The sequence below is a fragment of the Megascapheus bottae genome, chromosome 38 (assembly GCF_031878675.1).
Source record: "Megascapheus bottae isolate mThoBot1 chromosome 38, mThoBot2.hap1, whole genome shotgun sequence".
Taxonomy (NCBI): domain Eukaryota; kingdom Metazoa; phylum Chordata; class Mammalia; order Rodentia; family Geomyidae; genus Megascapheus; species Megascapheus bottae.
Genome location: NC_143546.1, coordinates 407,588 through 423,457, shown reverse-complemented (window position 1 = coordinate 423,457; position 15,870 = coordinate 407,588). Strand labels below are relative to the sequence as shown.

Genomic DNA, 15,870 nt, shown 5'->3' with positions numbered 1-15,870 from the left:
CCGGTTCCCTCCACCCCTTCCCGGTCGCTCACGCCTTTTCCATGGCCTGTGCCTACTGCAGAGCCACCAGAACGTTCTCACGACTGTCGCTAGGGACAACTGCACTGCAAGATAACGAGTGGGCACGTGTAGAGTATAATCTATGATTCCACAGTTTAACAATAACTATGCCAACACTATATATCTGGTGCATCTAGCTAGAATATTCATGGAACTCATTAGCAAATACTATTCCTATCAACAGTATCTTCATGTAAGTTAAATTAAATTCTACAAATTCTATAAAGCATGATATTGGGGAAATACAATCTTGTTCATGTTGGAATGTTAGACAGTTTTCATTTAACAATGGTTCAAGTTCTTGAAAGCTGCCTAGAAATATAATACAGAATTGGTATATTTCGCCATATAAATCCATTTAAATGTACACAATCACCTATTTTTCCTCTGGAAGTACCTAAAGACATCATGTATAACTACTAGACCCAAAGAGAGGAAACAGCAAAGTCTTAAAGATGATTACCTTCTTTAGAACAACAAAACCTTTTGCCACCACCAGAGATATCGCGGAAATAAATCAACAGAAATGGATATTTACATCTCTTCGATAATGGCACATCATCAAGAAGCTAGAGCATAAATCAGAGTAGAGGGTTGTCCTTGTAGCTACCTTAAAGAAATTTGCTGAAGTGTCCAGAACCCCACACTCTGTGAGACGTTCTATATTAAAATAGTACATCACAGCTGCCAGCAGAGCCAGGGAACACACAAGGTCACTGCAGCCCTTGCTGTGGTGTAATTGTTCGCCCAGTAGCGAGGTGTCAATGAGTGAGACCCACAATCGGGGCTGGCAGGAGAGGGCTCGCTCGGTGGCCGGGCAGGCACATCTGTCACTGTGGCAGAGGCGACCGCCATCCCTACCCAGGAAACCAGACAAGGGAGGGGAAACCAAACTCACTACCAACTCACGCTGCCGCCCAGCCTGTCTGCAGCTCAATCTGGTGCTGTTGCTCCCTCCTTGGGTTCCAAGGATCATTTCCAATTCAAATAACTACTCTCGAGATTAAATTGGGCTCATTTTGAAAGCCAAGTGTCATGAGACGCAGCATCCCTGAGCAATACTTCACCCGGTACCCACACACTCCTGCCTCCACTGGCTCCAACTCCGCCAGCGCGCTCCATCGAGACCAGTATGTGCCTCCCTTCTGACATACCCGCTTGGCTCATGCGCTGTCAACCTGGAGAAGGCATTCCCGTCCTCTGTAATAACTCCTTCTCCTCTTTTCTCTGATCTCTACTCTCCTATTCTGTTCTCGTGGACCTCAGAGGTCCTGGTGAGTTCTGCGCTCGCGTCACCTCTCATGGTGACACGGGGTTCTAAAAGTCACTTCCAGGGGAACATTCCTGGGGTCACCTGAGGGTGTGGGTGGCTCTGTGAGGAATGGTTGCCTATCGAGTTTGAATTGCTTTTCAGTTGGTTTACACTCCAGCTATAGTAGGCATTTGACCATGGCAACGAACAGTCCCAGAGGCAGAGAGGGCCAGGCCCTCGTCTGGGTGGCTCCTGCCACGTGAGCCTGACCCAGACCTTCACGACGGGCCCTGCACTGACAGTTGGCTTCCATGTGGGCAGCACGGGCTTCTCAGGGAGAGGCTGGGGTGTCCATTCCCAACATCTCTGCCCACGTCCCTTCTGTGGCTCTGCGGTCACCCAGGAACTCAGCACCTTCTCTTAACAAAACAAGGGTGTCTGTGGAAATTACTACCGAAGCATTCTCCCAAGCAGCCAGACAAGGGAATCTCTGCTCGCTGAATGGACTCCTGGTAAAGCTTGGCATTCGTGTCCCCCAGTTGACCAGACGTGCAAGTAGAGGTTTCCTGACCACTGAACATGAAAAATATAATCAATCTAGAAGAAAATGCTCCCATTTCAGAGCCTTACAGTGATAGACTTCTCAAAAATGTGAATGTCTATGGCACTTACTCCGACATAAGGCTGCATTATAATAGCATGCATTTCTGTGTAGGAGGTGGGAGAGGAATACTTTTGCTTGGACAAAAGGAAATGATGTGAGAGGCCCTGCTGCTAAAAAAAGAGCTTTTTTGTTGGTTGGTTTAATTTTGAACATCCAATAGTAGGAGTCAGATGACGGTGTCCCATTTGGATACATTTGAGAGAGCACTAAAAGCTTTAAGATGTTACTATCTGGCTAAACGCTGCGAATTATACCCAAGCACTAAATACATGACCGGAGTGATGGCCGAGTGTGAGTAGAGGCAAAGGTCATCCCGGGCCCCTTCGCCTTTGAGGTGAATGGGCCGTGGACTTCCCACAATTAAAACACTGTAGATTTTGGGGGCCGGGAGTTTGGCCTAGTGGTTAAAGTGCTTGTCTAGCACGCATGAAGACCCGGGTTCGATTCCTCAGTTCCACATACATACAAAAAAAAGCTGGAACTGGTGCTGAGGCTCAAGTGGTAGAGCTCTAGCCTTGAGAAAGTCCAAGGGCAGTGCTCAGGCCCTGAGCTCAAGCCCAGGACTGGCAAAAAAAAAATTTTAATCTTGATTTTTAATCCAGGATTACATGAATTTTTAGAAGGCATCTTATGTCAAGCGATTTGAAGATGCCATTGTTAATCTCCGCGGACAACGCCAGGGCAGTGTATCTAACAGTCGCTCCACTCACTGCTGTCTGAGGCCCCTGCTGTGTTCATCTCTCCAGAGGAGAGGTAGGGCCCCATGCAGAGACCACGATGTAGGCAAAAACAACGAAATGTGGGGCTTGAAAAGGGAGGAGAGAACCGTGGCTGGAAAGACATTCAAACAGAAAATCAGCCAGAGCAGGACTAGAGCTGGCTCCTACCCCTGGGAAGCTGCGTGAACCATTTCCAGAGGTCTCCCCTCTCTCTCTCTGTCTCTCTCTGTCTCTCTCTCTCCCTCTCTCTGTCTCTCTCTCTGTCTCTCTCTCTCTCTGTCTCTCTCTCTCTGTCTTTCTCGCTCTCTCTCTCCCCCTACCTCTCCTCATCTCTCACACTTACAGACTTGTTCACGACACACACACACATACATACAGAGTGAACTAAAGCAGAGGAAAGGCAGGAGGAGGCCAGCCCTCCGTTTCCTCCAGTAAATCTTTACTGAGGCCCTAGTTCCTGCCAGGCAGTTTCAGACAAGTTATTCTACCTGTTATTCTACTGGAGGGAAGGAGGGAGTAGAGGGAGGGAAATAGAAGAGGGAAGGAAGGAGCAGAAGGAAGGAAGGAAGGAGAGAGGGAGGGAAGGAAGGAAGGAAGGAAGGAAGGAAGGAAGGAAGGAAGGAAGGAAAGAGAGAAGAAGGAAGTAGAAGGAGAAGAGGAAGGAGAGAAGGGAAGGAGGAAGCGGAGGGAGGGAAGGAGAGGAAGAAGGATGGAGAGAAGGGAAGGAGGGAAGGAGAGGAGGGAAGAAAGGGGAGGAAGGGGAGGAAGGAGCAGCAGTAAGTTGGTGACACTGGGACTTCCGGAAAGAGTGACAGCGCTAGTAAAGAAGACCTCATGTAGGAGTCCAAGCAGGGGCTTGGGAAGTAAAGGCCTCCGTAGAGGACCCGGCACCTGGGGAGGGCTGACTATCACAGCAAACGTGCCGATAAGCACAGAGCCATGGAAGGAGGAAGGAAGAGGGCAGATAGGGCCCGGGCGAGGAGGGGTCAGAAGCCATCGCCCTCCCAAGAAAGCAGCCTCGTCCACGGGCCTGAGGAGCTGCCGAGGAGATGAGGGAACTCGTGGACCACTGGAACCTGAGACCATGAATGGATGGCTGTAAATATCACTATCCTGGATTTACAAGTCGTTTTCCGCAGGTCAGCTTTGGAGAAGACAGAGCGCAGTGGAACCCCAGGAGACGGGAACGAGACAGTGACAGAGGGGGTCTGGGCTGCTGTGTCTGTGCCCCCCACCCCCATGCAGGCCAGAGCCTGGATATGTGTTCCCTGTTGGCCCCAGGGTCCCTGAGACAGGTCCACGTCGTTGTTCGTTCGCAGGGAGGGTGCCAAGAAAGCCAGAGAAGTTCAATTTAACATTCCTTAAAATACCTTCGAGGAGACAAAACAAAAATAAAAGCCTTTCCTGCAAAATTAGTGAGGAGAAACAGGTAAATTAAGCAAATTGGCCATGGACGAATTGTCTCTCAGCAAATTAACCTAGAAGGAAAGGAGTTTAACAAGGATTGAGTCACTGCCCTAGGGGGTGACCTAACCATTTCCAAAGCTGAATGTCATCCTAAACGAGCCTCTAAGTTTTAAAACAAAGTAATGAGTGGCTAGAGAGAGGATCTTGAATGGACACCCAGAGTTGAGATGAAAGGAGAGCCGCTGCCCTGGAACAGCACAGGGGACCGTCTCAGTCTCTGGGGAAGGTGACACTCGGTTTTTGAATGCTCCAGCTCCTACAGGCTACAGGGGAGGGAAGAAGGCTTCCCGCCCTCACAGCTGCTCTACAAGGCTCAACAAGTGCTTCAGTGATGAGGAAGACGCCACGTCGAGGGTGGACGTGAAGCATCAAAGGAGAGAGGTGTGGAAAACTGTCACGCCTCCACACTCACGTTACTTTATCTGCTGTGGCTTCAAACGCATCATGCACCTGAATTGAACATAACTGGGATCTTGGACGTTTCAAAGTTTCCTGGTTCCAGTGCGGAAACGACTTTTCCGTCTCCTCCCTGCGAGCTGGGAGCTTGGGCGACCACTGTTTCATAGTCTTCCGTGGTTGGCGCCTCTGCTTGTCTGTCTACTTGCACACCCGCCCTCGTCTAAAGGATCTCCGCTCTGCTGGAGACCGGGGGGTGGGGGGGGGTCAAGGAAAACACAAGGTGTTCTAGATAAAGTCAAAAGTGAGCATCGGGTCCTGCAGCTGAGGAGGCTCTGGGCCAGGAACTGGACGCAGGCTGGAGCTGGAGCAGAGGGAAGGTAGGAGTGGAGGGAAGGAGGAAGCAGAGGGAGGGAAGGAGAGGAGGGAAGGAAGGAGAGGAGGGAAGGAAGGAGCAGCAATAAGTTGGCAACCCTGGCAGTGTGGAACACCCCACTGTGTCTCCCCGTGAGAGTGACAGCGCTAGTAAAGAAGACCTCGTGTACAAGCCCAAGAGGGAGAGAGCGGCCTCTTTGTAGACCAGATCCAACCAGGTCTTGCAGAGCCTTTTGGCCATGTTAAGACTCACACTGAATGGATCTCTGGAAAGGAAGGCTCCCTGTTGTCACCTCTTCTGCTAGGCCTCTCCTGCAGCTGGGCGTCTCTCCTTGGTCGGAAGGCCAGGAGACCCTTGGAAGCAGATGGAGTATCCATCTGTCCAGAACACTGTCCAGGTCCGGCCCCACTCAGCTCCTGGTGCTGTCACGCCTGCTGTGCTGAGAAGATCACCCCCCAGCCATGGGTAGGAGCACTGCCCCCCACATTCAGCAGAGGAGGAGTCGGGCATTGTGGGCCCTGCCCTCCTGCGTGCCTGGAGGGACCTGGGGAGGCCTTCAAGGCCGCACTTGGCTGCATCTGCCTGTGTTATTTGTATTGCACAGATTGCTATAGGGTGGCTTTTTTTTTTTCTGGTCTCATGTGCGTGGAATGCCAATTAAATAACAGCAATGAAAACTTAAGAAGAAAATACCTGCCCCTGCTGAGCTCCGTCTCATTAGTGTAAAGCCAAATGATGAACCCTAAAAGGGCTCCGAGGAGCAGCAGAGACAGTACTGGTAACACTGCACGTGCCTTCTGCATCCGACTGAGACATAAATCAGGGCTGCTGCGGGACTGAGGACACTGGACTGACTGCTACCCATAACAGGATTGTGGTATGGCTTGAGTGGCAGTCCATCACCATCTGAATAAACAGCAAGGACACTACCAAGCTTCAAGTCCAAAACACAGAATTCCAAATCAAGCGTTTGAAGGACAGGCACCATGTTTCCCTAGGTTGATGTAAAATCAAGTAGATGCTTGCTATGTGTTGCTGGAAGGCTTAGATAATCTTGAAGCATCAGACTCGCTTTAAAATTAATCAAACCACAGCCAGCTATAAATTTTCCATGAGCACTGGGCAGTTGTCAGACAAAATGCAAAATATAAAGGTCTGCCAAGTTAGGCCTCACAGCCTAGTCCCAAATGAAAGGCTTGGGCAGCAGGGGCTGGCAGTTCTCCTCACAGTCCCGGTGGAATACTAAACGTCCCCTTCCTTCGGAAAGTTTGACAATGTCAGCTGCAGTTGAAGACCGTTGCAAATAGAACACCTGAGACGGCTATGAAAAACAAGTCAGAATTCAGGCGACATGTTCAGCTCAATCGCACCACGGCACCGATGACCCGACTGTACTTTTAGAATTTGTGAGCCTCTGTTCCTTAATGCTTCCACCCAGAGAGACAAAGGGACTGCGCCAAAACTTAAGGAGCTTTCTGATCCTCTTGAGTTAACTGTTCCAGTGACCCCTCCATGGCCAGTTCATGGGAACCAGAGTGGGGGGACGGAGGGATGGAGAGAGAGAGAGAGAGAGAGAGAGAGAGAGAGAGAGAGAGAGAGAGAGAGAGAGAGAGAGAGAGAGAGCGCTATACACTAAGACGCAGCTATATACAAAAGCACAGCTATCTACAAAATCTTCACCTGGGTGAAGGTGTGCACTTTGAGAATAGAGAACACCCATCTTCCACGTCGGGCAATCTGAAGACTCGTGGAGAGGCCTCCGAATATCCTGAATGAGTATATGAAAGTGGGGGGGGGTGTCTCGAGATGAAGCATGTACCCTGAATCAGATTGGCCACCTCTAAGACCCACGTTATGAAATGTCCCCACCAGCTTCATGTGGAAGAGGCCACGGGTATGACGGAGGGGTTAATCTGCTGGTGAGCTCCCTGACAGAGCCTGCCTGGAGGCCTCCAGCCCCTACCCCCCACCCACACCCCCCAGACCCCCACTCACACCCCCACACCCCCCTGCACCCCCTTTCCTGCCTGCCAGGACGTGAGCAGAGCTGCTCCGCCATCCCCTCTGGGCCATCACGTTCTACCTGCTGCAATGGTGGAGCCAAGCCGTGGGCTGAAATCTTGGACATCAGGGGCCAAAAGAAATCTTTCCTCTCTTTCAATTGTATCTCGCAAGTGTGCTGTCACGGGGGGGAGAGCTGGCAAACACGACTTGGAAACCGTTAGGATCCTTATCAGAAGCTCTTTGGGGGGCTGGGAAGCAAGCCGGCGCCATCTGACTGTTGAAGGAGGAAGAGTGAGGACCACAGGCCTCCTGAGACGGACGGACGCTCTGACACTCGGGGGAGGGGAGATCTTGACTACGGGACTTAGATGTAAGCTTGCCAGCATCAACCAGGTAACCCTGGCCAAGTTATTTAAGATCTTTTATGTTCAATTTCCTCTTCCTTAAGGTGAAATGTGAAGGTAATTCTAATCCACAGTTAGTACGAGGGCTCAGTAACGTGATGTAGGCTAACGGAGGACCCTCAGAAAGCACTGACACGTTCATGAGAAAAGGTAGAACTAATGATAATAAGAATAGTGCCGATGATGTCCTTCGTCACCGTGATAGCAGTTGACCCTGCCTTACCTGGAATGAAAGGTTAAAGAATCAAGAAGGAAATGTCCACACGCAGCTGAACAGAAGCATGGAGGTGAGATGTCTCAAGAAGAGCCATGCAGAGGGAACACAGTCTCAGAACACAGAAGCATGGGTCCTGAGCACCCCGGGGAAGGAGATCTTGGGGCGTGGCTGAGGCCCTGGGCAAGGAACCATCTGTCAGCCCCATTCCCTCTAAGCTGCTTCTGCATCCTAAAACTCCACCATGGCCAACAAGCTGGGGCGGGTGTCTGGGGTGTGCACGATGGTGGTTGCAGCCCTTCTGAGGCACATGGGTTCCCAGGTCCTACCCAGCACACAGTAACATGAACTGGAAGTGTGCTGGAGTTCAACTTCCGGGACTATTAACTACTTACAAGGCACCAAGCCAATGCCACGGAGCTAAGAGCCATCAAAGCCGGGGCTCCTGTATTAATAACAAACTTGCATTTGGGTCTGATTGGCTGATTCCTCTAAATCCGGTCCTTCCAGAATATAAATTCTGAGTAATGTTAAATCCTGTTTCCTAGTCCTGTTTATTCTTCCCGAGGGCAATATCTTCCAGAAAAAGAACACTGGAAGTAAGGGCACATCACACGCCTGAGGCAGTGGCCTCCAAATATAACATTATTAAGCAATCTCAAGATGGGTCGGTACTCAAACACGTAATGTTTCATCGCTGGCAACTTTAGCCTCTGCATAACCTTCTTTCAAAGAAGTAGGAGCGTCCCTCCCTGTGGAAGTCTGGGGGAGCATGCTCCACCGGGGAGGAACACAGACTCCTTCCATCCCACGTTTCTTTTGTCTGCCACCATCATCCTGACACACACAGTGCATGTGTGCTCCCCCGGGGAGGGCAGGGAATTAATTCCCAGTGAATCCCGTCAATGGCTGTCACTCCTGTCCCTGGGTACAGGGTCGCTCTGCTGCTCAGGCACGTCATTAAGTACTGCTAAGACAGGAGATAAAACAACCAATTTCTATTTCCAGGGGCCCAGGGCTGCAAGGAAACCAGGTCCCACTTAGTGCTGTCAGAGTCCTGCTGTGAGCCCTGTTCCTGCGTGGAGTTTCCCGCACCCAAGTCTTTTCTGAGCAGAGTACACTTCTGGATGTTGGGTGTCCAGAAGCTACACACCACTAAGCTGCGACTAGGAGGAGAACCGGCGAGAGCTGGCTCAGCTCCGCTGCGGACTCCGGAAACACCTCTGCCGCCGTGTCTCTACCTCTGGTCTCCTGAGCCCCGAGCCCCGTCCCTACTTCCCAGTTCTCTCCACAGTGGTGGCTTCATTTCAGGAGCACAGCCACAGCCAGGGTCCCCACAAGAGAATGAGGACGCCTCACCTGAGCCTCGCCCTTCCCTAGGGAGTGTGTCTGTGTCTGCGAAGGCCCCCAACCCTGCAGCAGCACGCAGCGTGGCAAGCCAAGCCATCCGTCTGCAAATGTGTTATTTTGTGGTTGTTCAAGTTCCCAGAGCAAAGCCGAATGGCTTTCTATTCTTCCTCAAGGTTCCAGGGTTAAAGAATTTAAGGAACCGAGGGAGAAGAGAAATAGACTGTTCTTTGTGGATCCCAGCTCACATCATTCTACAAATCCACCCAAGGCAGGAAGATTTCCCCGCCCTCCCTGATACCCGGAGGGCAGGGCCTTCTCTGCCAGTCACCACGGACCACTGCTTCCACTCCTAAGGCAAAGGCTGTGCTGGGGGCTTCTCCCCTCTCACCAGTCCTCATCCCTGTCCACCTGCCAATCCAAGTGCTATATCACAGCATTTAACCATGATGGTCTATGCCCATGCAACACCATCAAACTGAGATCTAAGTCAAGGAGACCCCCGTCAAGTGTCTGCCTCATCTTACAACCTGCCTCCTCGATTCATCAGACAACCAACATGGGTAACACGGAAAATGACTTGTCTAGGCTCAGACAGCTTCTCAGATTCTCTCACCACAGAACGTCCCTCTTCTGTCTTGCTGTTTCTGGGGCCTCACTTAGTCCCCACATCTGTCAGAGGAAGCACCACTTTTATTCATCTGTTTCGTAGAGAGAAATGACACAGACCAAGCAGACAAGGCATCCAATATCACATGGGTAATGAGCACTAGGACTGGGCCGGGCTTGGTCAGGCCCTTCTATCACACCAAATAAACTTCCTAGGTCACCCTTTCCTAAGGTCAGGAAAAACTTGTGCTGTAAACTTTCTTAGGGAAACCAAACACAGAGATCAATAAAATAATGGGGCTCAGTATTAATAGTGTCCCCATTAGGGCTCATGTATTAAGCATGTGAGGAGCCCAGAGCAGTATAGGAATGCAAAGTAATTCCAATCTGCCTTATTATAATGCTGAGAATTATAAAATATTAATTACCGGTTACTTTAAACACTAGCCCAGTAGTTGATTAAAAATCATTTTGTTGCCTCTGCAGATTTCATATAGTATAATACAGTTCATACTTTCACAATGTCTCAGTTGCATATTTATTACTGAACAACTTTTATCTGTACACAAAAGAACTACATTTGTTCATATCCATACTCTAGGTTTTCAACTTTTCCTGAAGCAATTTGGACATGAAATGAATTCCCAAGCTATGTTTATCATATTCTGGTTTTACTCTAGTATTTACAGTTGTTACTTTGAAAAAAATATAGAATTATCTTAATGGTAAAAACAGCATTAGAAATACTAATACGGGTTTAAAATTAATTCATTTTGCCTTCACAATCGGATTCATTGACTCACACAACTTTAAATCCAGACACCCTGTTCTCCTACTTGGATTTAACACAAGCATAATGCGAGCGTGCCCAGGAATTGGATAAGTGTGGACCGCCCTCTCGCCTTCTCCCGTGCGAGAGTGTCAAAATGCCAAAACGTGGCTCAGCCCAAACTCAGCATCCCAAAGTTCAGAGCCACGGGTGCTAAGATAGCACCTCTGGTTTCCCGGCACAGCAGATGCCCCACGGGCTCCCAGACCACGGCTCGACGGTCCCCGTCCTTCCAGATCTGCTGGGTGAGAGTCCATCTCTGCCAGCACCACCACTCATGTCCCTGGGCAGAAGGGTCAGATATGCCTCAGGTGACACAGAAAACCACCACGAGGAGAGGGCTGCAACCCTCCCACCTCAGCCGGCTTCCTCGGGGTCATTCCTACCGCCCCCATCCTAGGTTTCTGGGGTATTTGCTTCTCACAATGCATCAAGCATCTGACTCAGTCATTCGTGTGACTGTTTCTGGGACCACACAGCCATCCCCTCAGCACTCACCTATGACGGCAGCCGTCCCTGCTCTCTAGTCTCACCAAGGCCATCTCCCCAGAGACCAGCAGCCACTTTCCCTGAAGTGGTGAGATTGCCTCTCTCCCAAGAAGCCTTAGCCAAGCTCTAGGAGAATGTGCCTAGGGAGGAATGTGTTGGCCTAGGGAGGAAATTCAGCCCAGTGACACAGTGCACAGGTTCTGGAACCCAGCAGGTCAAGTGTGTGTTGTGCCACCAGCACACTTTTCTGTTGTTTTACTACATTGTGGAGCTAAAAGACTAGCAAGGCTACACTGGCTCTGTGTGGCCTTCAACGAGTTGACCACACTGTCTGTGCCTGCAAAATAGAGAGCAGCAGACAGGCTCTCCGGTGGGTCATGATCTTAGCTGTTCAGGAGGTTGAGACCCACAGGACTCAAGTTCAAGGCTCACCTGGGCAGGAAAGTCTGTGAGACTCCATCTCCCAAATAAATAGCAAAGAGCTGGGAAGATAGGGTTCAACAGTAGAGGACCAACTGAGCAAGTAAGTCAAATAAACACTTGAGGCCTTGACTGCAAAGCCTGCTACTGGCCAACAGAAGAAAAATGTGCTAGGAATGCCACCTACTTTATGGAGCTGATACTTTGTCCCAGATGCCTGGGATAGAGGAAGTCAGGGGTGGAGGAAGTCAGGGAGAGGGGAAATCAGGGGTGGAGGAAACCTTGGCTATAGGAAGTCAGGGGCAGGGCTTCTCTCTCCAGATGGCCTCCAGTCTCCACTGCCCTTCAAGGCTCCTCCCTGACTCTGAAGAGACGTGCTCTGTGCCTTGACAGCACTGTACCTCTTAGAGAGACAAGTTGAACAAGTCACCTGACCATAAGAAACAAGATTATGAACGATGCTTAGATGAAATGATGAGATCAGTGGAAATCTAAGTAAAACACATTAATTCAGAGCAAGCCTTCTCTACTTGGACAATGGGAGACCCACTTAGGCCCCACCCAGTCCCCTGGGGTAGGGAACGAGCAGGAAAGCCTTAAAACTGGCCAAGTCATGCCAAATACCACCACAGTCAAGAATCATTGTCATATTCTGACACCTCTGAGAAATTCTGTTCCTTTCTTAATTAGATTTAACTCGTGATTGATACTAGTTGGGTGACTTTAAGCGAGCTATAAACCCTCTGTATACATTAATGCTCTCATTTGTAAAATGAGGATAATAGAATCGTCACCCCCTTTTTAACTGCTGTATTAGAATAAGATTGTGTGTGTGTCAAGGGTTGTCACAGAATCCTGCAGCCAGAAACTGCTGCACAGTCATCAGTCACCACTCCGCCTTCCCTCCCTCTCTTCTCTCCCTCCCTCCCTCTCCCTTCTCCATGGGAGGGTTTGCTTTTATTGCTAGGGTTACTGGCTTTGTTGCAGAGCAGGTAAATTCCCTCTGGACCTGAAGCGATCCTCTGGTTGCCAGGTACAAGGGCTGGAGCCGGCAATCCCAGGTCCTCGCACAAACCGCAAATGCCCTCTCACTTCAAAGAAAATCACCAGCCTTGACACCCAGGAGAGGCTGTGAGGTCTGGGGCCGTTAACTAGAGGCAGCCTTTCCCCCTGTACCACAAGGGTGCCAGGTCCCTCCAGTCCTCTCAGCCAGTGCCCAGTTACCACACCACACATCTCCTTGTTAATCAACAAGTCAGTCCTGGCTCTTTTTTTTCTGAATTCTGAATAAAACTCCAGGAGGGAAAAAAGAAACTTGTGCTTCCCCCCCCCAAACATGTAATGATAAATCGATATATGATAGGGAGGATTATTATGCACATTTCTCTTCCACACTGCCTGACTTACACATCTACAACAGGAGAACGGCAGCTAGCCAGAATGACCAAACCTTCAGTCTAGAATGCCTGGTCACGGCACATCTTTTTCACAAGGTGCCTTGAGCTCCTGCTCAGGTGCTTCTTCCCACAATGCCTTGTGTTCTCACCCTACCGGCAGCCACTGGCCAAGCGTCAGGCAAGGCCTGAGGCCCAAGGCTCCTGAGGCCTGAGGCCTGAGGAGCTGTGGGAGGAGCCTGAGCTGACCAGCCGGCCCTGCAGGAGGCCTCTGCTGACTCTCCCTTCAAATAAGCTTGCTCTGCCTGCCTTAAACACTAAAAAGTAACCAAGTAGACACCCCTGGCCCGGGGTGGAGGCATGCTCCCACATCCCTCTGCAGCCGAACGACGGCCCAGTTCCCAGTGAAGGCCTGTTAGTTTCAGCAACATAGCATACAAGAAGGGTATATTCCTATGAAAGAAGGTAGCCAGCCCCACAGGGGGGCCCAGGGGTGGGGGGCTTCCATACATGGTTCTGAATGATGAAGTCAATCAGATGCACGGAGACACCCAGATTTGTGTTCAAAGGCCCTGCCGGCATTGCTCAGAAGGAACGAGAGCCCAGGGCCACCTCTGCAGTCCACTTCAAGTCACCACATCAGGACCAGAGCCACAGGGAGAAGGGAGGGGATGGATACAAGTGACCAGCACAGAGAGTCACATGGAGAAAACACAGCCCCTGGCACTTAGCCACACACACCACTGGAATTGCGATGGAAGACTGAGCGACTTGCACACCCAAACCTGGGGGTTTCACTGGGAGCTGATTTACACACCCACAATGAGGCACTGATGGCCTGAAAACAGTTGGAGCCATATGGGCCACCACTGTCGGAAAACTTGAGGAAAGGAAAACTTCTTTTTCCCTTCTTGTTTCCCTGTCACCTAGAATTCCCCTCCATCAAAGGGAGTAAGACAACAGCCTGTAGTCAACACCTCTGTTGCACCTACTAGACACAAGACGGGCAAAAGCAAAAGGACAGTAGATCATTCCATACGTTGCCAGTTTTCACGTCCCTTCTTTAGTTGATTGTGACATAGAAGATAACTCCCGAAAATCCACGTAATGAGTACGAGAGGCAGCAGTCCGCCTGTGCCTGTGCCTGAGACGCAGAGGGTCTGAGGCATACCTTTCAGGCCGTTCTTTAACCTCGGTTTTTGTTGTTTGGAGGATACGCCTGCTCTGGAAGGAACAGTTGCCTCTGGGCACACATTATACAGTCAAATAGAAAGAGACAGGAGCTGCCAGAAGAACTGAGCATCTTGGAGAAGATGCCCTCGCACGCTGGTTAGCATGCACAAGCACACAACCTGGGTGTGCAAAGATCGCCCCGACGAGCACACCGGGGAGGCCTGGGCTCCCTCTCCAGAATCCATCTTGCAGACATTCTGCTAAAATCTACTGCAGGCTGTGCACCACATGCCATGGATTCTGGCAAGGGATTAGATGTGCCTGGACGCCAGGCACAGAGGATGCCCAAGGTCAAAGTTCTTATTGGAGGCTCTGGTAGCTGCATCCTGGGGCTGGGGAATGGAATGGCCTCTCTCTCTGTGAAAATGCCTCAGAGAAGTGTATGAAAGTCATGAATGTGTGCCAGTCGCCGGCCCAGATCCCAGCAGGTGCCTCCTGCCCACGGGTGTCAGAGTGTACATCAGCACTGAACTACCTTAGGTAAAATAGGTAGACTGTATGGGAGAGAATTCTGGTTACTGTAACCCCTCTGTACTTCACCTTTATCATAACAGTTTTTTGGAGATTTCTACTAAGTTACCGGTGGCACAGCGTTGAGGCAGCAGTGGCTCTCCAGGGCCCAGGGCCAGGTCACTGTCTCGGAACAGCTCCCCACGTTGAAGAGCAGAAGTCTTAAGCAAAAGGCTTTCAGCAAAAGGCTAAGGAAAACCTAGTCCAGGTTCCTTTCAGAGAAATCGCATTGCCTGAAGAAGCTGCTTCCTGGGCTTGTGGCTTTTCCTACCAACTCAGGAAAAGACAGGGGAAAGTGTGTGTGTGTGTGTGTGTGTGTGTGTGTGTGTGTGTGTGTGTGTGTGTGTGTGTGTGTCTGTGTGTGTCTGTGTGTGTCTGTGTGTGTGTGTGTGTGTGTGTGTGTGTGTGTGTGTGTGGCACAACGTGGTGTGGTAAGCCACGGCTGAAATTAAATTTCTGTTACCTAGGGTCAAATTTTAAGCCACCTCATTTGAGATTCTAGTATAAAAAAAGGTAGTTGTAAAACCCAAAGGTTCAAGAAGGAAATTCTTCCTAGAGAGAGCAGTAAGGCAAGAACAGGCAGACAAAACGGGAGTCCAACAGGGAGGGGAGAAGTGAAACCATCCCTGTCTGCGGACGACACGAGCCAGCGTTTAAAGGATGGAGTCCTGCTCCAGCTGCTAGATCTGATTCAAAACCCTGACACCGAGGTGGGGTATAACATCAACCCAGGGCCTTCCTCCTGCCCCCAGCCTGGCCTCCCCATCCCAGCCAGGTTGCTGCTGGCCATGTCAGGCTGCCGACAGCTAAGAAAGAGCTTGATTATCCAGCCTGTGTTATCAAAACGGGGCAGAAACCTCGGGACGGGGGTGCTGCCACCAGTTAGTTAGTTGGGAGGTTATCCCTTTACAGATCAGACACAGAGGCGGGGCAGAGCCCACCGAGGCCGTCAGGGGTTCCCTTCCCGCTGTGGGCCAGGTCATTCTCCAGACCTGGCAGCTCCCAGAGGACAGCGTCCCAACCTCTGCATCCACTGCAGATCACCCCGTTCTACTCTCAAACACTATCATTACAGCCCACATTTGAACAAAAGCACATTTTTTTTTAATCAGCTTCCCTCTAGCTGAAGGTAGTGGCAAGCCTTGGGTGCTCACCTTGGCCGTGGATTCTCCCACCCTGAAAATACCCTGACTCACCCACAGTAAGGGTCCAGGCAGCTCCACGCGCCTGCACGACGGGCCTGGCCAGCCGTGGTACAGAGCACGGCGTGTGATGGGATTTACATCCGTCTGTAAGATGGTTTTATTTGTTCCTGTAGAAATAACAACAGGTAATTCTTAGCTAAATCCTCTCAACTGGAAATACATAAAGGATACTTAAAAAAATACGCAGGAAAGGGGGTTTGGCCTAGCGGTAGAGTGCTTGCCTAGCATGCATGAAGACCCGGGTTCGATTCCTTGGAACCACATACATAGAAAAATGC

The 15,870-nt window shown here is 50.5% G+C and overlaps 1 pseudogene across 1 annotated transcript in view; it reads right to left on the bottom strand.

Annotated features, from left to right (window-relative positions):
- The window catches only part of LOC150041797 (elongin-B pseudogene), a 48,873-nt pseudogene extending 33,207 nt beyond the window's left edge, over positions 1-15,666 (bottom strand). Inside the window, exon 1 of the transcript XR_016533698.1 lies at positions 15,584-15,666. The product of XR_016533698.1 is annotated as an elongin-B pseudogene (transcript). The remainder of the gene's footprint in view (positions 1-15,583) is intronic.
- Positions 15,667-15,870: the final 204 nt, after the last annotated feature.